Source organism: Pteropus vampyrus, unplaced genomic scaffold (genome assembly GCF_000151845.1).
Source record: "Pteropus vampyrus isolate Shadow unplaced genomic scaffold, Pvam_2.0 Scaffold266, whole genome shotgun sequence".
In the NCBI taxonomy this organism is placed as follows: Eukaryota; Metazoa; Chordata; class Mammalia; order Chiroptera; family Pteropodidae; genus Pteropus; species Pteropus vampyrus.
Window position 1 is genome coordinate 1,236,701 of NW_011889047.1, and position 26,375 is coordinate 1,263,075.

Genomic DNA, 26,375 nt, shown 5'->3' on the forward strand with positions numbered 1-26,375 from the left:
CAGAAGCCAACAGATAAGCAGCCTTGTTTTTGCAGCCCCACTTGTCATGTGCATGACTTGACAGAGAGCCAGAGAAGTCTGCCAGCATCTCTCAGAGCCGTAGCTGAAGGAAGGAGGAATTAGACAGTGTATCTTCCATGATCTCTGGACACATTCGTTTTGTTTCGTTCGGACATCAGATTTAATAACTTGATGTTTACGTGCTGCGCTAAGTCAGACCGTAGTCATCCACGAAGGCAGGGGCAGGAGAAGCGGGCTTCCTCCCCATGGAGCTCGTCTGCCTCGGCGTGGCTGTCCGCTCCGCTCTGGCCCGCAGGCAGCCGCTCGATGTGGTTTCCTGGCCGGGAGCGAGCAGCCGTGGGCCTAGGTACCGGCCAGCACCGGGGGACCCGAATTCACACTCGTCTCTGCACCGACTCCACGTCTCCTGTCCGATTCCTGTGATCCACTCATGTGCCCGAAACTTTACTTTCCCCCCGCTCTCCCTCCAGCATTCCATTCTGGTAGAAATTTCCACTGGAAGTTTCCAGAAATCTCCATCCAGGCGTCTTGTGCTCCTAGTACATCAGCCAGCACTGTGCCCACAGGTTTCACGGCGATCCGACGCAAGGACCCTCGCCCTGCTCAGATCACCCACCATCATGGCCAGCAGCAATAAAAACAATTATTTGGTGTATCGACCCTACTTGAAAAAATATACTAAAAAGCGAAACGTAGTCTCCTGATTGAAAAGCTCCGCAGTGAACCGCGTTCTACTTTCTGCCTCCGAGATGTTGGTCTGCTGAGCACTGAGAGTCACAGCGATCAAGGCCAATGCCGGCTTTACAGACGGACATACCGAAGCTAAGTGGCATAAAGAATTGGTTGGATTTTCTCACCATGTCACATTGGTCATTTTTTACAGGACCCAGCCGGCCCCAGTCCAAGTCTATATATTCACAGTTGAACTGGGCAGAGAGGGAACATCTGCATTTGCTCAAGCTGCGCCACCAGGCAGGGAGCCAGCAAAAACAACACTGCCAAGCGGGTGGCTCGCGGAAAGCCAGCGCGAGAAGGCCACAGACGGGCGAGAAGCTGCGTGCTCTGTGCAGAGCTCGTCTGCCCCGCTCCAGGGGATCTGAGCGTGGGCCCCCCGTCCTTGGTCCGAGGACCTGTGCTTCACGGTGGGTAGACAGATGGACTCTGAATACAGTCCTTCCCAGGAGTCACCAAAAGGACGCGCGTCTGAGTAAAATCCAGGAAACAAAGGGTGGCTTGAAGGCGGTCACTTCATGGCTGCCATCAGCTCTTTCCCTGTCCACGGCATAAAGGCCACAGCTCGGGCTTGCTGGGAAACATAATGGGACGCCATGAACTCAGATCGACCCGTCTGATGACAAAAGTTAAGGGACGCTACCACGTGCATTCTGAGAGACCCTCCTGATTGATTGCAGAATCGAACAATTAAAACGGAGTTACAATGACTGTGACTTTTATCTAATAACCTTACATAATGGACAGATAAATCATGATCTAATTTAAACCTAAATGTTTCCTGTGATTGCCTTTTCCTGATTCCTGGAGATACGGAGGAGGAAGCATCGTTTGTGGGAAGCTTGCTCCGGCTAGAGGCGGTAGAGAGCGCTTATGATTCCTGGGGTCTTAGAAGACCCCAAACGCCACTTTGTGCACGCTCTCGGTGAGAAGCGAGAATGTGGATTCACGTATGCAAACAACCCTAGAAGCCACAGTGGCACAGGGCCCTTGAGGTGAATTCCAGCGGAGTCCCAACATCTGAAGGAGACGTCAGTCATATTTCCTGACAGCTGCAAGGTGTTCCTGTAGATTCCACCCCACTGGTTTCTGGCTAACTGCCACGGTCTTAACAAGTGACAATGTGTATACCCACAGCCTACGGTTATCTGATCCAGCTTTCAGATTAGGCCACACTGCCGAAGAGAGGAATTCATTATTTTTTGAAGAATAAAGAGTAAACCATCCTTGCTATAAATTCCCAAAGTCTACTTATTTGGGGGAATACCATCCGATGACAGGCTAAGGTAAAACCGTCTTCTGTTAATGATTTAGATTAAATCCTCCTCACCCTCTGTCCCTGAGACTGGTAAGCCTGGCAACGTTGTCTTTTAGGGACACAATAAGCTCTCTACCGCAGAGTGATCAGAGCGCAGGTAGGAGCCCTGAAGAGCGTAAATACCGCCCGGGGCCTCTGCCCCGTCCACCTCCGCAACTTACACACGCGCCATTTACAGCCACTCGTGGGCTGGGTCACCCCAGGAGGGGAAGAGAAACACGCTTTCCGCCACCGTAAGTGGCCCGCTTTGCATCTCCCTCTGTGAATGCGTTTGTCAGAACTGCACTCAGAAGACTCAGTGAATTCACCGTCAGAAGCGCTCATCGCAGCCCTCCGAGGGAGCTCGGACACAAAAGTCTAGAATGTGGGCCCACTTTGTAGATACTGCACACGTGGATTATAAATCCAACGAAAAGCAGCAATGAAGGCCAATGAGGGCTTTCGGTCTCCCCGGAGACGGGTGTCATGCTTTATTCTCTAGGGCGAGCTGTTAACATACCGTGTTCCCAGGATTCTGCGTTTGCTAAGGCGAGATTGTTTTAGCGAGGGCTCAGTTCAAATGCTCTTCCCGTATAAAAGCAAGCTCTAAACACGCTAAACGGGCCTGTTTTCTAGCTGGGTCAGTATATATGCTCCGAAAATCCATCCGTGTTCAGTCAAACATTATTTCCTAAGTAACCGTAAAGTACAGGTGACGTCCGGCTTTACTCTTTGAACTTTGATTTAAAGAAGTTCCATGTCAGTGAGTTTTCAGAAGAGAGATTAACATGAGGTAGAGCCGGGCATCCCTAAAATGTCCTCTGATTCCTACATTTAGAACCTGATTCTACTTTTAAAAAATTTCCACAAAGTTTATTAGAAACTGATCAACCGCATAAAGGTATGCATTACTCATCTATATCTCACCGGTCATTGGCGTAAAGCAATGTCTTTTGGCCAAAGCTTTTTCCCACAACCCCCAGCATCGGCTGCCGCCCCCTGGAGGCGCCAGGCTTCCTTCAATGTAAAAGTACGCCCCGCCCCCTGCCCCGCCCACCCCATCCAAAGGGCGACGCAGCTGCACTGGCCCACACTGCTCCTAGCGGCGACAACTGGAACCGACCTCTGGAGGTGTCCCATCGCGGTCATTTCCAGGCGAACTCACCTAGGAGTCACCGAGCTCAGTAAAACTCTGAAGAAAATATAATTCATGAATTTTTTAAACTTTCCAAATCGTTGGTTTGGTTCACAAAATTCACACTTTCCTGGAAAACACTGCGGGGTAAAAGAGTTACAATCGCACTTCCTGGGTGCCGGGCCGACACTGTGGTGGGAGGCGGGGTGGGGGAGGGACTGGTACGGGCAGTCGGCTGGTGGGGCCAATCTAAGTGGAAAAGGAAAAACGTAAAAGGATAGTTTCACAATCACAGAATGCAAACGGAAAGTTTTGTAATGACAGCAAAATCCAAAATGAGTATTTTTTGTGAGGTTTTGAAATAAGAGCCAAAACCAATCGGAGCAAGTCATATCGCTGTCATCAAAGCCTCCCGCCAAAAAAGCCCAAAGCACTGGCGACACATGAGTTTTGGAGGACGAAGAATTTAAAGAGAAACTAAAAACTCTGGTTTTTAGGGGCTTTTTTGTTGTTGAGTAAGCAGTCACCAGGCACAGCATAACTACGATGAAAATACAACCAGTGAAAATTCAAACTTTTCAGCAGACGACCGGGATGGAAGGCGGGAAGGGCGTGTACGCTGTAACTAGTGAACGTCATCCAGGTTCCTGTTAGTGTGACGGTCCCCCAGTGCACGTAGAGTGTGACTTACGAGAGTCGGCATCGCCCGTCAGAGGACTGTCACCCCTCTGGATGCGGACTCTTCCGAAATGAGAGCCTCGCGGTTAAGAATTTCTGATGGTTTGCTTGCTCTCGGTAGCAAGTTTGGCTTCATTAGACCAATGCAACTTCTTTGTTTTGGAAAGAAAACGGTTGAAACCTGGTTCTCCAAAGGGCAGGAGTTGCAGCGGCCTGGAGGCCCCCATCCCCAACACGGGCCTCCTCGGCCACCCCGGGTTTGAAAAAATCAGTCCGTGTGCTTGCTCTTGCTTTCTTACGTTGTGCGTGTGAGGTTCGGCTGCTCGCAAATTCTTTGCACTTTCATCTTCCGTCCGTGTTTTGACGTGTGAGGGCGTGCACGCGACTTTCTCTTTAGTCATTCTTCTTTCGTGCTGAAGGCATTTCCGTCCACGCATTTTCCCTGAGTGGAGGGAGCGTTTGGGGATCCCAGAGTCTTCAAAATAAACTGTTCTCCTTTTCACACTTTTCTGGACGGTTCCTAATTTCGGTTTTAATCTTTTTTGATGCAGAAGTTACGTAGAATTGTGCTTATCAACCTCCATACTGTGAAAAATGTGTTCGGCCATATTATTATGGTATTGTTTTGGATTATAGTAAAAGAACGTGGCCTGAGAAATCTCTAATTTAAAATTTTTTTCCATCTTTCTATTTATACCTACAGCACCTGGTCTTCCTAGGTGGTCTCCCAACCAAGTACTAACCCGGCCCGACCCTGCTTAGCTTCCAAGATCAGACATCAGGCTTGTTCATGGTGGCGTGGCCGTGGACCATGGACCATGGCTCCACTGGGCCGTGAATGCAGTCTAATTTTAAATTTTAATTAAGGAGTGTTCTTTGCATCCGTGTATGCACTTGACCTTCCTAAAGGCCAGCGCCTGGGAGAGAGCCTGAGTTGGCAGACTCATGCGGGAGCGGACGCTCGTCTTTCTTCTGGATACAGACTCCCGGGTTCAGATGGTGCTTGTGCCTCCTCCCCGCTGTGTGTCCCTGGGTGAAATACGGAACCTCTCTGAGCTGCGATTTCTATCTTTAAAGTGGGAACGATAACAAGATTCACCTCCTCATGTTGCTGTGAGCATGACAGAATATCATGTGTGTCAAAATGCCTAGCGCGGTGCCTGGTTTGGAGTAAGCACTCGATAGCTAGAAATATTACAAACGAACAAATGAGTAAATGAAAATCGGTCTCTGGAGCCAGGACAGACCTCGTTTTGCAGCCTAGCTCTGCCACACTCTAGCAGCCCTAGGGCGAGACATTTTGGACATAACTGTGGGGACTATTATTTTATTTTCAGAGGGAACATGCAGAGACAGCGTTAGGCCGACGGCTGGCCCAGGCCGAACGCCGGGAACTGGGGCCTGCTCTTTCCATCGGGGCTTCCGGATGAGACAGCTCACACTGACTCGTCTAAGGGACTTGCAGCGCCAGCTTTCTCCGAGGGACCTTCCGCCTGTTGTGTGGCGCCTCCCACCCCCAGCTCTCAGAGCCGAGAAACGAGTTTCGTTCTGAGCGCCCCTTTCTCACCCCCTCTTAGGCCCCGCCCTCCTCTCCCGGGCCCCGCCCTCCTCTCCCAGGCCCCGCCCCCCTCTCCCGGGCCCCGCCTTCTCCGCCCAGACAGACGCGCCCACCACACGCGCCAGCCCACCCCAGCCGGCACCATTGCTTCTTGGGAAAAAAATCTCCAAGTTTTCCAGCCTGAGTTTTTAAAGTAAGTCATCTTAGCGACGAGAAGACAGGTGAAGAGATCGAGATAATTCGATATTAGAAAAATCAATGGTTTTCTATATGCTTGTGTCTGTCCTAAAAATATGGCTAAATTTTAAATGTAAATTTGCTATTCTGCCAACAGGCAACTCTTTATACGCTTTTGAAAGCCTGAGATTTAAGTATCCGTTTTGTTTGCTTGTTTTTGTTTTGGGGGACATGTAGGATGCAAAATGACCGAGCCATAAAACTTCACATTTCATGCTTGGGACGTGTAAATCAAATGTGACCAAAGGCGGCAAGTTGTAAACGATGCTTAACTCGCGCACGTGTCCAAGAGCAGGGGCATTTCCACGAGCAAAGTGTACCATTCTCCACTTGTATTCTGTGTTCTGCGAAGGGAAAAGAAACCTTTAAAATATCTTATTCGAAATGTTCTTGTAGGATTTGCATTCTCTATTTAGTTAAAATAAGGTCATTTTTTAAATCAGATGTGCAAATGCTCTCAGCGGTGCCCAGCGGTGGGGACGCCCCCAGAGATCTGCAAACGGAAACCTCCTTCCTCTTCCTAAATCCCCTCAGGGGCCAGTGAGAACAATCTAGAAATGGCGAGCGAGGGACCTCGGGGCGCCCGACTGCCAGCGCCACGCTCAGAAACCGCTCGTGCTCGGGCTTTCGTTCAGCAAATGTGAATCGGGCCGCGAATGTTCTTGCTGCGCCACGAGTGACCGTGGACACTCGGGGTGCGTGCGCAAACCAGACAGATGGAGCCCGGGCCCGTGTGAGGCTCGTGGCCCAGAACCTAGACTACAAAGCAGATAGAGGCACAGGTGAGCCGGTTACGGGCTGCGCAGGCGCGGTAAGTGCGCTGGCCAAAAGCGGAGGGTGGGGGCAGGGCACGGTGCGCAGCTGGCACCGGAGCCCAGACTTGACCGAGGTGAGAGTGAGCCTGCGGGCGCATGGGGACAGTGCTGCAGGCGAGGGGACAGCCCGAGTGAAGACCCAGGAGGACAGCCTGTGCAGCTCTCCAGGGAGGCGCAGGGAGGGCGGCGGGCCTGGGGCGGACGACGCAGGAGCGGGGTGACAGGTCGCGAGCCAGAGTGGTCATGCCGTGGGCGCCTGGGAGCTGCTGATGCCGCTGACCCGGGTTTTCCTTCGTCATGAGGAGGGGGAACACTGCCGGACCCGCACCATCTGACTTCCCTTTAAACGAATCCACATGTCACGCAGATTTTTTCCTGGGTTGATCTAGAAGGGTGGGGTGCTGTGAGGTGGACAGAGAGGCAATCCACGTTTGTCCTTCCCGTCCTGCGTGTCAGAATAGGCCTGTCACCTCGGGAGGGAATAGAAGACCTTCAAAGAGCCCCGAAGATGGCTGGGGACCCCAAAGGCCATCTCCAGCAGGACGAGCCCATTCAATTCCAAGAAATGCAACTGTTCTGATAACAACTTTCAAAGAAAAAGTACAAAATCTACCTTAAATTATCAACTTCCTTCCTTCCGGTGACAGTTCATTTTGTGTGTCAATTTGGCTAGGCCATGGTGCTCAACCGTTTGCTCAATGAAGCATCTTTCATCTTTTATATCCCTTTAAGTCTGCAGACTTTCAGCCCCTCTCTCTCCCTTCCCCTCCCCCTGCTGATTCCGTTTCTGTCCCCCTGAGAACCCTAACATAAGGCCCTCTGACCCCTCACGTGGTCCAGCCACCGTCTTTGTATCCAGACTTTTCTCTTTTGTGTTTCTGGGGGGGGAGAACACCCTATATCATCTCTTAAGAAGCAATAACATTTGGGGATTTCCTTTTTAAATTCGAACTAGACTGCGAAAGCTCAGATGCTCATAACCTTCTCATTTCGATTCTGAAAAAGTGGTTCAAAGTTGTCCCCGCTTCCTGCCTCCCGTTCTCCGGGCCTCGTAGGAGGAGCTTGCTCCGACGCCACGCGGTTGGTGCCAAGCCCAGCCCCCCGCAGCGTCGCTTACGCCTCGTGCAGAAAAACACTCTCCCGGCTAGATCGCAACCCTCACCCACCCACACTCAGCTTCTCCCTGTCTCTCTCTCTTTGTACTAACAGTTTTTGTACATTAGCTCTTCCAAAAAGGAAAAAAAAAAAAAAATCCCCTCTGAATGATAAATTAACATGCACATTCTTTTTCACACGTGGCGGAAATTCTCTTCCAGCAACGGCCCGCAAATCAACCGCCATCCACAAGGATGTGGCCTGTTTCCTCCTAGACAGAGATTTACAGCAGTCAGTTGGATGCGCCCAGGTTCTTTTATGTAAAGGAGCGCATTATGCCGTGAGAATGTGAGACGCCATCTAGGAAAACAGTCCATTGACACGATCCATTGGGAGACCCCGAGTTGTCCTCAGGGTGTTCTGCTGACCTCTTACACATGGAAGACATTTTAGATACGCGGCATGTGGTCAGTTCAGGTCACTGTGACCTGGGGTGTCCGGCAGAAGGGACTGTCTTATCGGTCATCTTAATTTATCTTTGGAACAGCCGCACCGGGCAGGTAGCCCTATGGGGGGGGCGGGGGCGGGGGTGAGGAGGTTTAGCTCTATTTAAGTGCTAATTTAGGCAGAGAATCTCAGTTTGAACCCAGACAACTTGAGCCTTACCTTGACGTTCTTTACGCTAGAGCAGCTTAGGTACGAGCAGCAAAAAACTGGGACATCGACGCTGACGCGGAAAAGTCATGAAGAACCTTCTCCCCACTTCCTACCAAGCCTAGAGAAGAACGTGGGATGGAAACGGCCATTTGGGGAGGGGAAGTCTGGTTCAGAGGCAGCTCCTACCTCCCCCGGCTCTTGGAGGCTGTGGGGCTCCTCCCCCTCCTGACAGAAGCCCCCTCCCAGCAGAGCAAGGCAGGGCTCCCAAGGCTGCCGGCATAGGAGTGCCATGGGGCACTTCCCAGCCTCCCCCGTGCAAGGCTGCCCCTCCTCACAGCCAGAAAACACATGCGGCGAAGTCTGGCCTGTGCAGAGGCTGATCTTCAACTGCTTTTGACCTAGAAAGTGGCATTTCCACCCGGCTCAGCCCCTTTCGCTTTCCTCTTAGGACACAAGGCCACAGATTCCACGTGTCCAGGTCAGGACGCAGCGGGAAAGGTTGGGAAGGGCACCTCTGGGACAGCCTCTCTCTTTTGGTCACCAGGGGCAACGCTGGGTACCCATGGCGGGTACTGGCGGGTACCCATGGCGGGTGCTGGCGGGTACCCACAGTGGGTGCTGTTGGGTGCTATCAGGTACTGTCGGGCTCACCATTAAGTACTGGGATAGAAACAAAAGCAATGGCGGGTTTTGTTTACTGGGTTTTCCCCTAAAAAATATAACCTCTGACCGGGAGAAGGGAAATAGAACTGCATCGTGAAATTTCTTCTCGAAGGTTTTGGTAGTAACATAGTAAAGAGAGACTTACGGCCTCATGGAACATTTTGCAAGTTCTAAAATTTAAGTGAGTTGCTGCCAAAACAGCAAAAAGCATTGCAGTTCAGCTGCAGCAACCCCCACTGAGCAAACAAACTGAAAAATTATTCTTCCTCCGCTTCACCAGAAGGCAAACTTCCAGCTACAATCTGAGCTGATTTCCCTGGAGATAGATACCTTTCAAGTACAATGAGAAAAAAAGAAAAAGAAAATAGCGTCTTATTAACATGACTTGACCTTGAACTTGAGTCATCATCTGCCAAGTTTTAGATAAAGGACACTTAGAAAAGGTCTACCACTATGTAACACAAGTATACACAAATGTTTCCTTTCCAAAATACGCACTGCCTTCTTCCTAAATGCGTCTGTTTCCTCCTATATACTTTAGGGTGGGCAGCTGGAAGAAAATGCTTTTATGTGCTAATATCTTTACGTTACTGTGGAACCTATAATTCTGAAGACTCTCAAATTGCTTTGTAAACTACATGTAAAAGCCCCAGAGAGCATGCATAAGGGGCTTTCCGCAGAAGTGGGGAACACAGCGGCCTGCAAACCCCCTTTTCACATATGCCTCCTGCACTCACAGAGCCCGCCAAGGTGTTAGCTGACCTCGCCCATCACGCCCGGGAGATAGATATCGGAGTCTTTATCATTAAATCAGTTTGCAAATCGAGAATGGCAACGTTTCCTACACAAAGAGGAATGAAAAGTGAGTCGTTTAACATTTAGGTCCATATGGCCATTGAAATAGAAACAATTTTAAAAGAAAGTTTCAAAATTATACTTTTTAGGTATCCATGCTAACATGAGTAATTGTTTTGGAAAGTGTGTGTGTGTGTGTATGTGTGTGTGTTTCCTTAAAGCAGTGGTTCAGATTATCTTGAGGATCTCTGAAAAAACAGTGCTACATCCCAGAGCTTCCCATCCAGATCTGGGGTGTGGCCGAGGACGTGCATTTCTAAGGAGTTATTTAATAACACTTGTCATTTGCCCAGAAGCAGCTCTGAGCTGCAGCACCTTACAAAATGCGTGGCCTTCGCAGAGTCACAGCAATTGCGGATGGAACGGGTCAGTTTCGTGAAGGCATCTGCCGCCACCCCGCGACCTGCCCTAACAGAGCTGCTGGAGGACACATGAGGCTTGGGGAATTTCAAGGAGACCCTAAACCGGGATGATATGTCTATTTGTATTGATGGGCATCAGTTGAATTGTTCTGAAATCGACGGTTGTCATCGAACGAGTTATGGTGGCTCCGAGAAGAGCGGCCGCCACTCTGGGAAACCTATTTCGTATGGCCGCGATGAAATCCCTCTAAGTTGTCCCTGACTCAGTGTTTGACTTGCTGATTTCCCACCCATCTACTAAAGTGGTCTAAATGCCTTCTGTACCATCAGCCGGGAACAGGAAGATCCCTGACAGCCACGGGCTGGACCCGGGCGGACGCGAGCTGCTACGTCACTGTTTCCAGCACCCTGTGCCCTCACCGTCAGGTCTGGGTAGGTGCCCCTCTGATGTGCTCCTGTAGACACCTAAAACTTCCCCATTTTAGCATTTGTGTTAAAATCGCCCATTTGCCTGTCTGGCTCCCCGTCCCCTGTGAATGTAAAAGTTGGGCGGAGAGCGGTCCGCATGGACCAGGAGGCATCATCTGCCATTCAGCACAGCCCCTGACAGCGCAGACACACCAAAGCCCTGGATGGATGCGTGGGTGACGGGAGGGGAGGACTAGAGATGTATAGATAGCAGCTCGCGGGGTAAATTTTCTAAAACAGCGGCCCCCAACCTTTGTGGCCCCAGGGACCAGCACGCCTATGAGAATCTAACGCCTGATGATCCGAGGGGGAGCTGAGGCGGTGATGCTGGCGCTGGGGGCGGCTGCAGACACAGATGCAGCTGCGCTAGCTACATGGCCTGCCCGCTGCTCACCTCTTGCTCCGATGCCCAGTGCTCAGCAGCCCTCGGCCCACTACCAATCCACGCCCCGGTGCCCAGAGCAGGGCACAGACCTCAGACCACAGGAGGAAGGGTGCAGCGCAGACAAAGCAGACGTGACTGAGAAGCACCGAAGATTTTCAGGTGAGGCATCGCCAACAGACTCCTAGGAAACAGCCCACGCAACAGGCGTCGCAAGGAAAAGCCACATACGGGCCTATCGACAAACGCCGGAACGCGCACGCGCACACACGCCCGGGGCCCCGCGACCGCGGCACCGAGTATCCCGGCGGCGCCGGACTGAGCACCTTCGAGAACCTGCCTGGGGACACTGCTACAGCCATGTTTTCCCAAAGGCCACGTTCAAAGCTTAAACGGGTCCAACGAGTAAATGAAGTCTGAATTTTGGCAGAACTTCTCTGATGTTCAAATGGCACGGAAATTCTACGTGCTGTTGGATCATTTTCATCTCCCTTAAATATCGATCCTGTCATGGTATCAGTCTCTGGCAAAACACTGAACCCGGTGGAGTCAATGACGTAGAAACTTAAAAACTCATAGAAACCAGGAAGGGGGTGGCCCATGTTGACCTGACTTCTGGTAAGTTACTATGTGGCCATCAAAGATAGGTCACCTTAATTATGGATCTACGATTTTTTTAAACTATTTTTTTTTTTTTTTTTACTAAAGGTAAGAAATAGGCTAAGAAATAGCCCCGTGGGACTATTACTTTTGCTCTTTGTGGACCGTGAGTACCTTGGAAAGCTCCAGGAGCGCCAATTACTTCGTCAAAGGTTTAGTTTGATGGGCGTCTTAAGTCATCGGCACATGTGAGAACACAGAAAACAATTCTGCTTCTAACTCTCATGGTAGCTGATTCGATTCGATGATACGCGTTAATCTGGAGTTTGGGAACCTCAGGGAAAGACAGCACGGTGAAACCGACCAGAACGATGGCCCGTGTTTGTGGACAAGTCCCATGAAAAGGCCGCCAAGTGCATCCTCCGCCCAGTGGCCGCCTGAGTGTGCTCAGCTAGCCCGCCTTCCCCAAGGCCACGTTTCAGCTGCAAATGCCAATGCTAAACACGACAAGGTCGGGCGTGACCATTAACTATCATAGCAAACTAAATTAGAAGAGCCTGCCTGTTCTCCACCCCGGTCAGGGCGGAGCCCACGCCTTTTTGGGGAAAACGCGCCGCGCATCTTGGCAGAAAGCTTCTCCACCAGAGCGGGTGCCGCCCTCCCGCTGGGCGGGGGGCCCGAGCTCGCAGGAGCAGCTCGCTCTGTGAGTGACGCCCACCCAGGGATGGTGCCCCCCGAGACCGGGCCTGGGGGCGGGCCGGCTGGGGAGAAAGCAGAGCCTCAGCCGGACACCCAGTAAGGCTGGAGGGATGCTGAAGCCTGCAGAGTGCACCGCAACACGATGCGTGGCCACGCCCCGCTGTCTGGCTTCCTGGGTTTGTAAACATCGTAGCGAGAGCTGAATTCTTGCAGTGACAACATTTAAAATCACATATAAAGAGGGCGGAGCAGAGCGATTTCTAAAACAGAGAGATCATGTACATGTGGTAGAAAGAAACAGCCATTTTTTTTTCAACCAAACCATAAATTATATTTGGATTTGTTCTTTTGTTTCCCCATTTTTTGGTCAGCGCTTTTTAGAAAGCCCTTAGAGAGTGCAGTGGACATTAGCCACGTGGACGAGAGCACAGATACCAGCGTAAGCGTGACCGACCCGCTGGCTGGGACCATTTTCGCATGGCGGGACCTCAGCGGATCATCAGGACATTACCCAAACGCGAGGCTCTGCGGGACCGCCTTCTCCAGCAAATGCTATCATATGCACTTCAGGAAGGTTTGGGAAAATGTAAAACATTTTGGTGTCAACGAGATTGATGTGAATGACACATGAACTAAAACAACAGTTCTTTTAAATGACAAAGTTCCCCATATGCAGAGTTTTCGCATAATGAGATACTTCAGAGCAGGGCTGCTTCTCACTGCCCTCACGCTCCTTTCTGTCCACCCCCAGGTCACCTACGCCTCCCCCCCCGCCTCCATCCATGCCCCTTCAAAGACCCGTGCCCACCACTGCCCGACTCCCCGGCAAGGCCCGGAGGCTGCCCGGTGGAGGGGGCCTGCTCTCGTGAGAAAGCTGTATGAAGATTTCTTAACCGTGGAATCGACGTCACCAAACAAATGGACCCTGACATGGTTCTTTAAAATAAAGATGGGGGTCACCACCTCGAGTCTCACTCCGACAAGAGCAGAGAATGGCAAAATCGAGACGTTCACAAGACACAGGTTTCTGCTCTGAGCAATCGCCCTATAGTGAGACAAACTGCAAAGGACCAAATCCATTTGACTTTCCCACCAGTTACATTAGCAAGATGCCACGTCCAACGCGGACGTTCCCCTGTCGGTAGCGACACCAAGGGACCGCCCTTAAAAGGATTCTTTCTACAAGTGTGAGATGCGAGACTGACTGACGTCTGTATGATGCGTCAGGCTTTATTCCCTCGGAGTCGTTCTGTGGACCGGATCTCACCAGGCTCCTGTGAAACAGATGGGCCCAGCATTCCTGACGGGGCGGTGACAGGGGTGGTGACGGGGGTGGTGACAGGAGTCAGACTTCTCACAGTCGTCCTTCTTATACCGCTCTTATTTAGAATCATATCAGTTATTTTTTCGTTTTACATTGTAAGCCATGCAATAAACGAAAAAACACAAAATCAAAACCAAAACATCCCTCGCCAACAGAACGCACATAGAGTTAGAATCACGGATCATTTATATATGGGATTCATGTAGAAGTCGCCTAGGCATTACGGTCTGTCAAACCTGGGTATAAATACGGGTGTTTCCACTGACTAGCCGCGTGACATCGGTCAAGTCGCAGAAGCTTTGTGACAGTTCGGCTTCAGTACTGTGAAGACGGCTGGCTTAACACTGACCCCAGCGTTGCTCCCGGATTAACGGGACACTGTCTCCAAAGTGCCCGGCACAGAGCGTGTCCCGGATAGAAGGCAACCGCACCGAGAGAACTCTCGGGCTCGGGTGTGATTTCAAGCTCCACGCACAGGACACACGGGCCTGGGTCAGGCGTCCGTGCCTCTTAGCAAGCGACATGGCTCCTTTGTCTTTCACCAAGAACGTTGATGGCAGACGTGATTTTATTGGCACAGCGTGCTACCTGTGGAGCGCTGAGTGTCCTCCCGTGTCACATCCTGTCATCTTCTGTTGGTCGCCCAGCAGAACCGGTGGAGGTCAGACTTGCACCCGGGTCTGTCTCGCACCCGAGCTCATGATTCTTCCTTCTCAGGCCACCAGCCATTTCACTTCGGCATTCGACCCTTTTCAGGCCACGCGCCCTTTGGTCGCGAGCGTCCCCTGGGCCCCCAGCCATGCCGCAGGGTCACATCTCAATAGGAAATGACTCATCCCCAGTCTCGGGCTCCTCGGCCAGGGTTCTCCCGGCACATTTCCCCACAGGTTCCCACGTCACCCGAGTTTACAGACTGCTGCCATTCTACCTGCCTGGCTTCTGGGGTCCCGGCCTTCAGCCTGCCCCTTCTCCAGTTTGCCTCCTTGATAAAGCCAGGTGAGCTCCGGAGGTGGCACATCTGACCGGCCACCACTTTGGCGCTGGGGGAAGTGTGGATATGGCAGCTGCGGGCAGGGTCTTCCTGCCACTCTTCAGCCTCACCCCCTGCCCCCGTGGACCCCTGAAAGAGCAAGGTTGCCCCCAGTGCCTGGCCGCTGACCGCCGCGCCTCGCGTTCGCACAAACTCTTCCCAAGTGCCCCACTTGCCTCTGCGCCCATTCCTAGCTGGCCGACCCCTGCTCACGGGTCGGCCCAGCTGTTCCCAGGAGGCCTCCCCTGAGCCTCCTGGGCGCCATCAGGAGCCCTGGTAGCAGCCGCCTTCCTTGCCGTCCCCTCCCAGCTCACCTCCCCACATGGCCCTGAAGTGGCCTGGCCACTTGTCCTGCCCGGTTGTAAACTCTGAGTCAGTCTTGTTTACCATTTTGCGTATGATTTTAAAACAAGCACTCAGTAAGTGCTTACTGAGTTAATGGATCTTAATGATATCCTCTGCGCCTTTTGAATGCTCACCAAAAGAACTGATTAGCAGGCAGCTTACGTCACCCCTGAAGTCCTGACAATGAATCATCCCTTGAATAGATCCCTTTTTGCTCAGTGATTTTAGGTTAAAAGATGTGATTTTTAAAAGCATCTAATTGGTGGCGGGACTCACCCTGGACACAGAGCGGACTCTGGGGCTGCTCGCTGGAGTCCGGGACGCGCAGGCAGGAAGCTGAGCCGGGGACGGTGACAGGCCAGGGCGCGGGAGGACCCGGTGCACGCCCAGCGCCAACCCCAGATCTGTCCACCCCGGAGCAGACATGGCCACAAGTCCTAGCCTCAGAGGGACTGAAGGAGCCCCAGGCGGGGGACATCGCCGCCCTCTGCGTACAAGCAGAGCCAGTTCTGCCCCGAGGAGGCGGGCGGGGGTGGAGCTTGCGCCTTGGGCCCTAACCTCAGGGCCGACTGTCGCATGTCTTCTGTGTCTGTCTGTGAGTGGGACAGGACTTGTGACCAGGCCCCTGGCAACCCCGTATCACCCTCATCTGGCTCTGCCACCGTCACAGAATCCCACGGCCCCCTCTCTGCGGGCCTTGCCGCCTTGGGGCTGAAACTCCCAGAGGTCAAGTGTACCTGGAAGAGCGTTGGCCTCACAGCCTCCGTCCAGGCAGCGGGCACACGAGCGAGGCCCGCGAGCCCTGGACGCCGGATACCGCGTTCGGGCGAAAATCCTCATCTAGGAGTTAGGGGCCCATCTTGGTCGCGGGGCGGCCACCCTTCCCCCTTTGCTCATAGAGCACAAGCCCGAAGAGCGGAGGGCGCCGCCCGGGGTTTCCAGCCCCTCCCCCCCGTCCACACTGGCTGCAGGCGTGGGCACAGCACGCGACTGGAGGGGACCTGGCCAGCCCTCGCTCGTCTGGTCACCGGCGCAGAGGCTATGGAAAGGTCTAGGTGACCGGACACATCGGTTCCAGGAGCCACATTTTCCTTTCGACAGATCATTCCGTCCTCTCATTTTTCAAGCATCGCACGTATGAATCAGTGATTTCCTGACTCACCGGCTCCAGGGATCCGAGTTTCACTGTGGGGCATCCACACAACAGTTAGGTCAGAGTTTATTGGTTCCGGGGGAATATTATGTGAAGTCATGAGGTAAGCGAAACATTAAAATTGCAGCGAATTTTTTAGAATATGAGTAGCAGACAAGTACAATACTCCACATCACCATCATGGTTTCCGTTTACACTGTTGTTTAAAAACCTACAACGCTTGTCTGCGGCCACGCCACCCTGAACAAGCCCCATGTCTGAGCTCGGAAGCTAAGCAGGGTTGGGCCTGGTTGGTACTTGAATGGGAGACCACCTAGGAAGACCAGGTGCTGCAGGCATACAAAATAAAATAAATAAATAAAAACCTGTAACTCTCGCAAGAGTCTAGACCCATTGGTTCTGATGACCTACTCTGCTCGAACAACGCTCACCAGTCTGAAAGGACAGCCTTGCATTCTCTGCATCTTGGCACCAACTACATTCCCCTCGGGGTTCGTTTTCATTCTGGGGCTAATCCACTGCAGGAAGAAGGTAAAACAACACGTCCGCAGGCCTTAGTTCAGCAGTTTTCAGACTTCAAATAATGCCCGCTGTTCCCATGCTCATAAAAGTTGTTAGACGTTTTCCCCAGCTAATACACAATTATCTGAAGTCAACTTACGGTTTTACTCTCCTAAAATGCATTCTGAATGGTATAAATCCAGTGTGAGGTACGGTTGACCCTTGAACAGCATGGATCGGAACTGTGTGGGTTCACCTGCTCGTGCGTTTCATTCAGTAAACGCACGGCCAGGCCTCGGATTTGGCATCTGTGGATTCCACTAACCGCGGATGGAAGGGCTGACCGTGTGTTCTGTTCTATGCCATTCTATAGAAGGGGCTTGAGCGTCCTCGGATTCTGGTATCTACAGGGGGTCCTGGAACCAATCCCCCCTCAGTACCGAGGGATGACTGTACGTCAGTTTGGGGGGAATCAAAAGAAATATGAGGATTTTTGACCGTGCAAGTGCTAGCACCCCAAACTCTGGCCTCGTTCAAGGGTCAGCTGCAAATATTTTACTTTTAATGGATATCGGTTGAAACTTCTCACAAAACCGTACAAGACTATGTGCAATAATGTTAGACAATGCTCCATTTGAGGCGCTATAAACGTAACATAAGCCAGAACAAGAGGTGGCTCATGCCACATGGGGTGTCTGAAGCCGGGGTCGTGCGCAGGCATCTCTCTTTATAAGTTAATTAAACACGGAGATGAACTTGCAAAAGCAGGGGAGAAGGGAATCCTTTTATTTATAAAAAATAATACAAACTTCACCCTCAGCCTTGTAATTAAGCCAATTCCAGGCCGTGCTATACCAAGTTTAGCTGCAGGCAGCGTGAATGAGTGCAGCCACCTGCTCGCAGGCAGGAAATGACGAGGGGGAGGGCCGAGGGGCAGAGGGAGGCTGTGTGATGAAGTCAAATAAGCAGAAGTCAGGTGCATAATCAATACTATTGAATCATATCCTGCTAGAGGTTAGAAGTCACTGCTCCTCAACCCGACGTCCCAAAGTGTCCTCTAATGGTGACAGGTGGCACAGGGAGCCCCAGTGTGGCTGGGAGACCAGGGCTGTCTGTTGGGGCTGAATGGCTGTGAGGAAGCCGCTTAGCTGCGGGCCGAACCTCCTCCTTTATAAAGAGGGGTTCATGCTCCATAGTTGCTACAGTTCTGTCTAGCTATAAGCATCTCTGAGCAAACAATCCACCCTACAGTAGGGTTTTGTTTTGTTTTAAACCATCCGGGACAGAGGGCGGATGAGAGGGCATGAATGTTGATGTGAAGATGCAAAACCAGAACAAAATAAGGCTCCAAAACCAAACAAAACCCTACTCATAGAGAGCGTCAACTCCCAGAAGCACGATTTTAACAGGCTGGCAGCTTCCCCGGTGTCTGCCTTCAGTTCCAGCCAGTGCGGGAGTCCCCTCCCCCCACCCCGCCCCAGGGAATAAACCTCTTCTTTGAAAATGAAGTCAACGGAAAATGATATTTACTTTACTGCCCCCTGACGTGGACAATGTTCCTACAGAGAAGCATAAGTGAGCATTTTTCCCCCAAGACAAACGACACGCTCAGCACTGAGCGTGGTCACGCAGAGGCAAGGTGCCTGCCCAGCAGTGAAACTGGTGAAAAGTAGTTAGAAAAACCAAGCGCTTAACGCTCGCAGCCGTGGTCCTACGCGCACACCGCAAATGACGGCGCAAATCGTCCAGAAAAGCTACAGAACTTTGTTAAGAATGGCGAAGTCCCGTGGTATTTGGTCTGGTGACACCTTCACCCCCTCTTCCCAGCTCAGCGAGGCGGAGACTCCACTCAGGAGGTTGCCGCCAAAAACTCAGGGTTCCCTGCCCCCCAGATCAGTCACCCTGCCCCCAGCTCTCAGTCACCCTGCCCCCCCCAGCTCTTAGTCTTGGGGCTCTCTTCCTGGGAGGAGCAGACTTTGGGGTTTCGCTTCGCGCCTTCAGCTGCCTGCACCCAGGTGAGTGTACTGGTGACATGGGGACCACCTTCTTCTGCCCAGACGCTACTCGTGGAGGAGGCCTTGCCTTGGACGTGGCATGCCGAGAATACTGGGCCCTACTCACCTTCCCCCAGCTGTGAGCTGGTGGCTCCATGCCAAACTGCTGCCTGTCCCTGCCCCTCCCCTGCCACCATCACACACACACATGCGTGCAGCTCCTAGAACAAAGGTGTCACTCAGGGAGAAGCTGGTCACTGCCCAGTGCCACAGCTCTGGTTCACAGGTTTGTGAAGGTGGGGGAGGGGCGGGCGCAGGCTATAAAACAAATCGCTCCTTTGTCTTCCCAAAGGAGCTGGCTTCATTCACAATGGGGCCTGGGGAGTTCCAACCTGAGGGCAGTCTCAGGAACAGTGGGGGCCGGTGCTGAAAGGCGTGGGAGGAGATCTGCAGCTTTAATGAAGAGCCGGCCTAGAGCTAGGCCTGGAGCTAGCTCCAGGAGAAGAGAGAATGAGAGGCTAGGGCCGAATCTCAAGCACCACCTCAGAAACTGTTTCTTCAAAGGAGCCAGAATTTGTTCGGATTTGTTTGTAAGTCAGTTTATGCCCCAGAACATTGCTGAGAACAGCTGAACCAGCAAAGCGACTGGTGAAGTGTGACAGCTGTCTGTAATCAAGGAAGCTGGGAAGAGACCACCGGCCGCGCCCCGACCCAGGGCGACTGGGCACACCTGAGGTGACTGGGCACACCTGAGGCTGAGCCTGCCCAAGGAGCAACGGCAGATGCTTATGCTTCGTGCGTGTGCGTGCCCGTGTGTTCATGTGCATGTGTGTGAGTGTGTGTCTGAGAGCGAGAGAGAGAGAGAGAGAGAGAGAATAGACTTCACTAAAATGACCTAGCCAGTGACAGGACAAACAAATAAGCAAATACCATAGCAAGTTCTGGGGGGCAGAGACAGTATCCAGAATTGCTACAATGTATTACCTGAAATGTCCAGTTTCCAACAACAACAACAACAACGGAAGAGGCCTGTACAGAAACAGGGAAGTGTGGCCCACACACTGGGGAATGAGGAGTGAGGGAAGCGAACCAGAAACTGCCTCTGAGAGTGGCCAGAGGCTGGATTCGTAAAGCAGCCGTTAGGCGTATGTTCCCCAAACTAAGGGAAACCGTGAATGCGGAGTAAAAGGGTGATGGCAAAGGCGCATCAGATAGAAAACGTTCCTAGAGAGAGAGAGAGGTTATAACATGCAAAAGGCGGAAATGACAGAGTGGAAAAAGTACACTCGAACATTGCCGGGAGGAGCCGAGCAGCGCCGTGAACCGGCCGGGGAGAGAATCAGCGAACCTGAAGATTTCTGCGCAGGCGCCCGGGGCCTGGCGGGCGCTGGGTGGATTCAGAACGGAGAGTCCGCTGACGGACACGCTCCGTGTGCAGCGGGTGGAAAGCAGAGAGCAGGTGCGGCTTTAAAGGGTAACCGTCTATGCACACCCTGCCCTTCCTCTATTTCCTTCTGAGAGTGACACGTAACTTACGAGGAAGCTGGACCATGTTCCCTGGGGCTGGCCCAGCAGAAGCCAGGAGCGAGGACCTCACCGCCACCCCTCAGGGCTTGGTCCTTGATCTCATGGGCTGGCAGCTCTCTGAGCCCCTGGGCGCTTAAATGAAATAGTGCTGTTCTTCTGGGGACACATGGGGACACGCATGCAGACAAGCCCCACGAAGAGGAGGGACGTTTTCAGTGTGTTAGAAATATGAGTGTCAACAAGTGGACTATTAAGATCAAATAATTCTCTGTGGGAGAGTGACAGCATGTGGCACACTTCCGATTGTGTTGACAAGCCTTACAGAATTCCAAGGGCGCGAAGCAGAACAAGGCAGAGGCATTGGCAGTCAGGCGCTGGGTAAGTGCAGCTGGCAGCCAGCCTGGGGGAGGGGGCTGGAGTTTCCAGGGTGTCTGAGGCACGAGCGCCACCCAGCCCGCCCCCTGCCGTGATGGTCTCTCTCATTATCTAATCTGCACTGGAAATAGTGAACTAAGGTCTCCGACCACAGGGGAGTGAGTCGCAGGAACAGGACCTGCTCTGGGAAAGGTCAAACACCGAAAATCAGCCGACCAGTGACAACCCCCCGTGGGGATCTCTGGGGACTCAAATGCCTGTTGCTCCTGACCTTCCCGTGAGATCGGAATATAAATGGGGGGCTCCTTTCGGAGGGCAGCACACGCGATTCGCTCCCTCGGAAACTGAGGGGACGCTGTGCCGTGTCGTGTCGTGTCGTGTCGTGATGCCAAGGCAGCTTCCCGGCTTGTCGGCCACTGTGCGGTCAGCTATTTCTGACCCAGCAGAGGCCTAACCCATCCCGGGCCCCACGGCGCAGCTCACGCTCTGCGGTCACAGCGTGCGTCGCGGGACAGCGAGTCGCCTCCCGTCTGAGGGCAAGCGCAGGACACGGGCGGCCGGAGCGCTGGGCGGAGGCCACCGCGGCTCCATCCTCAGCCGGGGCGGGGACTCGTACGGGTGTGGGCGCTTCGCCAGGCCCGAGCCATGAAGGGTTCTGTGGGCAAAGCCACACAAAAAGCAGAAAGAGAAGCCACACCTGGCTCGCCCTCTGCCCGTGCCACAGGTCACTCACTCCTGCCTCCCAGCGCGCAGCAGGACTGCTCGCCAGCTCGGGGCGCTCCGGAGCAAGTCGCACGGGGCTGCGGCCCCGAGGCAGGCGCGTGGCGTCGCTGCGACGCCGTCTTGGGAGATCGGACATCGGACATCCGCAGGAGAAACGCCCACGTGTAGCGCTCAGAAACTGGTCCGAGTTGCCGCATCACTCCAGAGATGCACCGCACTCCGCTCTGAGGCCCAAAGCAGCAAAATGTGACCTGGCCCCGCGTGGGACCTCTCATGTCTGTCTCTGTCCTGCGCCCCACCCCCCCACGCATGCCCAGCAGTGACCCCGTCGCCCCTCCTCCTTGGCCTTCCACCGGGCTGTGCGATGGCTCACCGGGACCCAGCCAGCCATCCTCTCCTCGTGTTCAAATCCCTCGAGCGTCCCTAAGAGTGGCCCATACTAAGGACGTGACTTTGCAAGTCACCAAATCGGATCACGAAAAACAACGGATGGAACGATCAGCTGCACACAGCTTCCAGCATTTTCTTTTACATACGCCCAAACATACTCGCAGGGGCTCACCAAGGAGGGAATAAACTCAGCTGCAGCAATGCCACCCACGATATGTTGTCCCTAGCAGAGAAATTCTGTATACGTTGAAAAATGGGCTCAAGTTCACAGGCTCCGGGCCAGCGAACACTGTGGGTGTTGTTGGCCGTGGGCCTTGAAGGATGCCCACTGCCAGAGGAACAGATGCGCTCCTGGCGACAGCTTCGGAGGGGCCAGAGCTCCTTCGAAGAAATGAAGAGGAGTGTGACATCAGGAAAGAGGGGCAGGGGGACCACGGGGCACCCACTTCAATGGTAAAGCGGCCGCCGCTGGGGCCCACCGAGGGAGGGGGACGAGACAACGAGGGGAGCGGGTGGCAGGGGCGACAGGGACAGGCGCCTCCCTGCAGCCTTGCCTGCCTCTGTGTAGGGTCCTTTTCAAGAGTCCACAGAGAGTTCACGTCCATCACCCTGTCTGTCAACCCCCCACCCCCGCAGAGGCGCTTTCGTTAGGAAGTTTGCCCAGGAGTTGGCCAGTAAAGGGGAAGAGGATTAATGAGACTTGATGAACAGCAAACACCCGCGGACTGGGTTTTGCGGACAGGTTTCACGGAGCAGGAAACATCCCTTTTTGGCCGATCTTTCCGAGAAGAGTGAGAGACGAAAACCGATACGCAGAGACGGGGAACTGAACAGGTGCGGAAAAGCACCTTTCCTGTTACGTGCTTGATCACGTCTCACGCTTTGGGTCAAGGAGGACAAAAAGGCGCACTCTGAAGAATCCTGCCAGGTCAATTCCGCCGGCAGCTGATAAACTTCCACAGCCAAACACACGACTGTGCGGCACATCCGCGACTTCCCTTAGCTCTCTGGGTCTAGCCGTTTCTGTCTCTGCCTTTTAGATCTCCTCCTTTTGGAGGGCATCCACTCGTCAGGGCAGACCCCGCCATCCTGTGTGCCATTCCTCAGAGGGCGAACCTCGACCCGCGAGGTGGTGCTCACCACATCACCAGCGTCCAGGTTGTCACAGTGTGGACTTTCACGGAGGGCTCCAGCCGCCTGTCAGCTACCCAGATGTAAGGACCCCCCACAACTCCCAAGCGGGTACCCCTGGAGACAGGACTCGGGAATTCTTGCCAAGACAAAGCCTCTACAGCTAGAGAGATGGTTTTGGACTCATGTTCTGTTCCGCGTGGCACCTCGTTTGGTGCCCCGTGCGGGACAGGTAAGGCAGATCCCACGAGTTCAAGGGACTGGTCAAGTCACCCGGCATAACGTAATGCTGCTATGTCAAACATAAGTGACTATGAGCAGAACTTCAGCTGCAAATGATTCATACGAAGCTTTTGGTTCCAATTCTCTTGATGTATAAGACAGCTATTATACTTTAGGTAATAGATAATTTTGATGAAAGGCAAAATATGGAGTCTATTTTTTAGTAAGATGCCATAACTTTAAAAAATGGCAAACTGCTTGTGTGCTACTTAGATGATAACTAATGCAATCATTTGCTAATGATGAAGTCTTCATTTGAATATCAAAAATTGTATTTGCATCCAAAATGTAAATTGTACCTTCCTTTCAAAAACAATCGCGACTGCTTACGATGACGCAGGTTTGACAAAACAGGGAGGAAGTGGACAGGGCCACGGTCCTTCAAGAAGTTGGAGGTAAAAGACATGTCTGTCCTCTGAGTGGGCAGCTGGTCTCCTAGTATGGAATTCTAATAGCATGCTTGACAGAAACACGCCCAGGCAAACGCAAAGGGAGGGCTGACTGGTGCGGTGGCTTCAGGAGAGGACGCGTCATCAGTGCCAGGCTCTGCAGGGCTGGGGAAATTACTCTGAGACGCAAAAGCATCCATCACCAGAAAAATGTTCTCGACTAGGCAACAAGAGTCTTTCGGTGACATTACTGCCGTCTGCATAAAACGTCCTTCTAGGCACGTGCTCCCCTTTGCCTTACTGGCTGTCCCCCAAGCCGACTCCTGATGGCCGTTGTGGCATCCTAGATAAGTCAGTATCAGCAAGCGGGTGTCCGTGGGTCACGGACAGGAACGCCTGGCTGCTGGAGAGGGATGATTGCCATTATAAGGCAATAAATTAGTGTTCTGGTAAGTGCTGAAGGTAGCCTCTGATATTATGCAGGCTCATTGATGAGTCCAGTTTCTGATCCTACTCAGGTAAAGGTGGGGATTGAACCAGAGTCAGCCACTGTCCCCTCCCCCGACCGTGCCCCACTCCCATCTTGACTCTTTGCTTTGGGGTTTTAACACTTCTCCATTAAAACTTCAAAGACTAGAAGTAAATCAGCACATTTTGCTGGGAGCAGCCAAGACAGAAGAGAAAGCCTTGGTGATTAATTCCCACTGCCAGGCAAAAGGACCCTTTGGGAACCAATATTAGAAAATATGAAAATTTTCCTTTGATTTAACATCTAGCTTTTAGGGACAAAAAGACTTGTGAATAACAATTTTACATAGTTTGATTCAAGGAACAGCAGAAGAGTTTTTAAAAGACAAAACCCTCTTCTTAGCCTTAACCCAGGGCTATTCCTCCCAGACTAAGCGGCTTTGAATTTGCTCAAGCCTTTGAAAAATGGTAGCTCTGTAATCCTATCTAGGGATGTTAGCATACAAAAGTCATGATCCAAAGGTGCGTTTCACACTCAAAAGTTGTTTAAGACACAGAAAATAGTTCCCCAAGGAAACAGTTGTCTTAAAATTACGGGAATTCCTGGAGGAAGCCCCAAAAAAATCCTATTTGACCCCGAAAGTAGCTGAACCCGCAGCTCGCAGTGGGCACCAGTGCAGGCATGTGTGGGAGCCAGGCTGTGCCAGGCCGCGGCCGCGGCTCCAGGACCTGCCCTGGTCCTGCTCCGGGGGGCTGGCACGGCCCCCCTCCCTGCTCAGCACTAGCTCTGGCACTCAGACCCCAGTCGGGCCCTGCCGACCCAGGACTCAATGACTCACCTCCCACACAGTCCCGTTACACCTCAGAGGTCACACCTGAAGGTGCCGAGAAGCCCAAGCCCAGGCTGCGGGGTGGGGTGGGAATAGGGGGCCGTGGAACACGGGTCTAAATTATTAAACAGTCTAAGCTTCACAGGAGTCCTGTCCTGGTTGCTAAGGATTGAATTATAAATAAAATTTAAAAAAATAATTGTCGGTGCTTCTTTTCCTGTGTTTTTACTGGTTTCTGTGTCCAATTTTTTTTCTCTTGCACAAAGCTCTGGTTGGTACTGCGGCTTTGGCCTTCACGCTCTCGGTTCTCACAGGCGACGTATGATTTACGATGTTTCCCGATGCTTCAAATACACGGTCTTGCTTTCATGCTTCTCTTTCATTTTTTCCAGGATTTTATTCAAAGCTCTGGTCGGTCTGCTTTGTTTCCTTCTCCAAGGGACATCTCTTCCATGCTAATGTTTCTTAAAAAACCCCCTTTCCCTTAGGGTTCACAGCGGAGCTATCCAGGGAGGCGTGGGGGACAGTCTCCCCTGTGCTTTCCCACGAGCGAGCGGCCACCCATTCACCCAGCTGTGTGAGCAAAACCCTGAGTTTTAGTTTCATTGAATGTTAATGAACCTAAGGTTAAATTACAATTGCCGCATGGGGCCAGTGGCCACCCAGTAATGAGGACATTTTCAAAGGTTTGCACGTGAAATTGAATTTGATATTATAATCTAATGTACCCCTGTGTGTTTGTGTGTGTCCATGTGCATACACCTGTGTGCACGTGTGTGTGACTGTGTGCACGTATGTGCACGTGTGTGCATGTGCGCACGCGTCTGTGTGCGCGCGTGCACATTTGTGTGCGTATGTGTGCATGTATCTGTGTGCAAGGGTCTATGTGCACGTGTGTGCATGTGTGCACGTGTGTGCGTGTGCGCACGCATCTGTGTGTGCACATCTGTGTGTGCGTGTATACACATGTATGCATGCGTGGGCGTGAGCGTGTGTGCGTCTGCATCCTGGCGTCCCTGTCCCTTTCAGGATACGCAGCCATTTCCCCACGATCAAGGCAGGTTCGGGGCTGACTCTCCCACAGACAGGACCAAGTGTTCGCCTGGCAGGGGACCACCGCCTGCTGCTGGCCTGCGCTGTCCCCTGGGAAAAGGGAAATCCAACCGTCCCTCTCGGCGCCGTCGCCCGTCCCGCTGTGCCAAGGCCCCGGAGGAGCTCTCCGGCCCTTGCCTGTGTGCGCGCGTGCACATTTGTGTGCGTATGTGTGCATGTATCTGTGTGCAAGGGTCTATGTGCACGTGTGTGCATGTGCGCACGCGTCTGTGTGCGCGCGTGCACATTTGTGTGCGTATGTGTGCATGTATCTGTGTGCGAGGGTCTATGTGCACGTGTGTGCATGTGTGCACGTGTGTGCGTGTGCGCACGCATCTGTGTGTGCACATCTGTGTGTGCGTGTATACACGTGTATGCATGCGTGGGCGTGAGCGTGTGTGCGTCTGCATCCTGGCGTCCCTGTCCCTTTCAGGATACGCAGCCATTTCCCCACGATCAAGGCAGGTTCGGGGCTGACTCTCCCACAGACAGGACCAAGTGTTCGCCTGGCAGGGGACCACCGCCTGCTGCCGGCCTGCGCTGTCCCCTGGGAAAAGGGAAATCCAA

General features: G+C 52.7%; 1 pseudogene; it reads left to right on the top strand.

The window, feature by feature from the left end:
* Nucleotides 1-16,328: 16,328 nt before the first annotated feature.
* Nucleotides 16,329-16,444, top strand: LOC111729524 (annotated as a pseudogene).
* The last annotated feature ends 9,931 nt before the right edge of the window (nucleotides 16,445-26,375 follow it).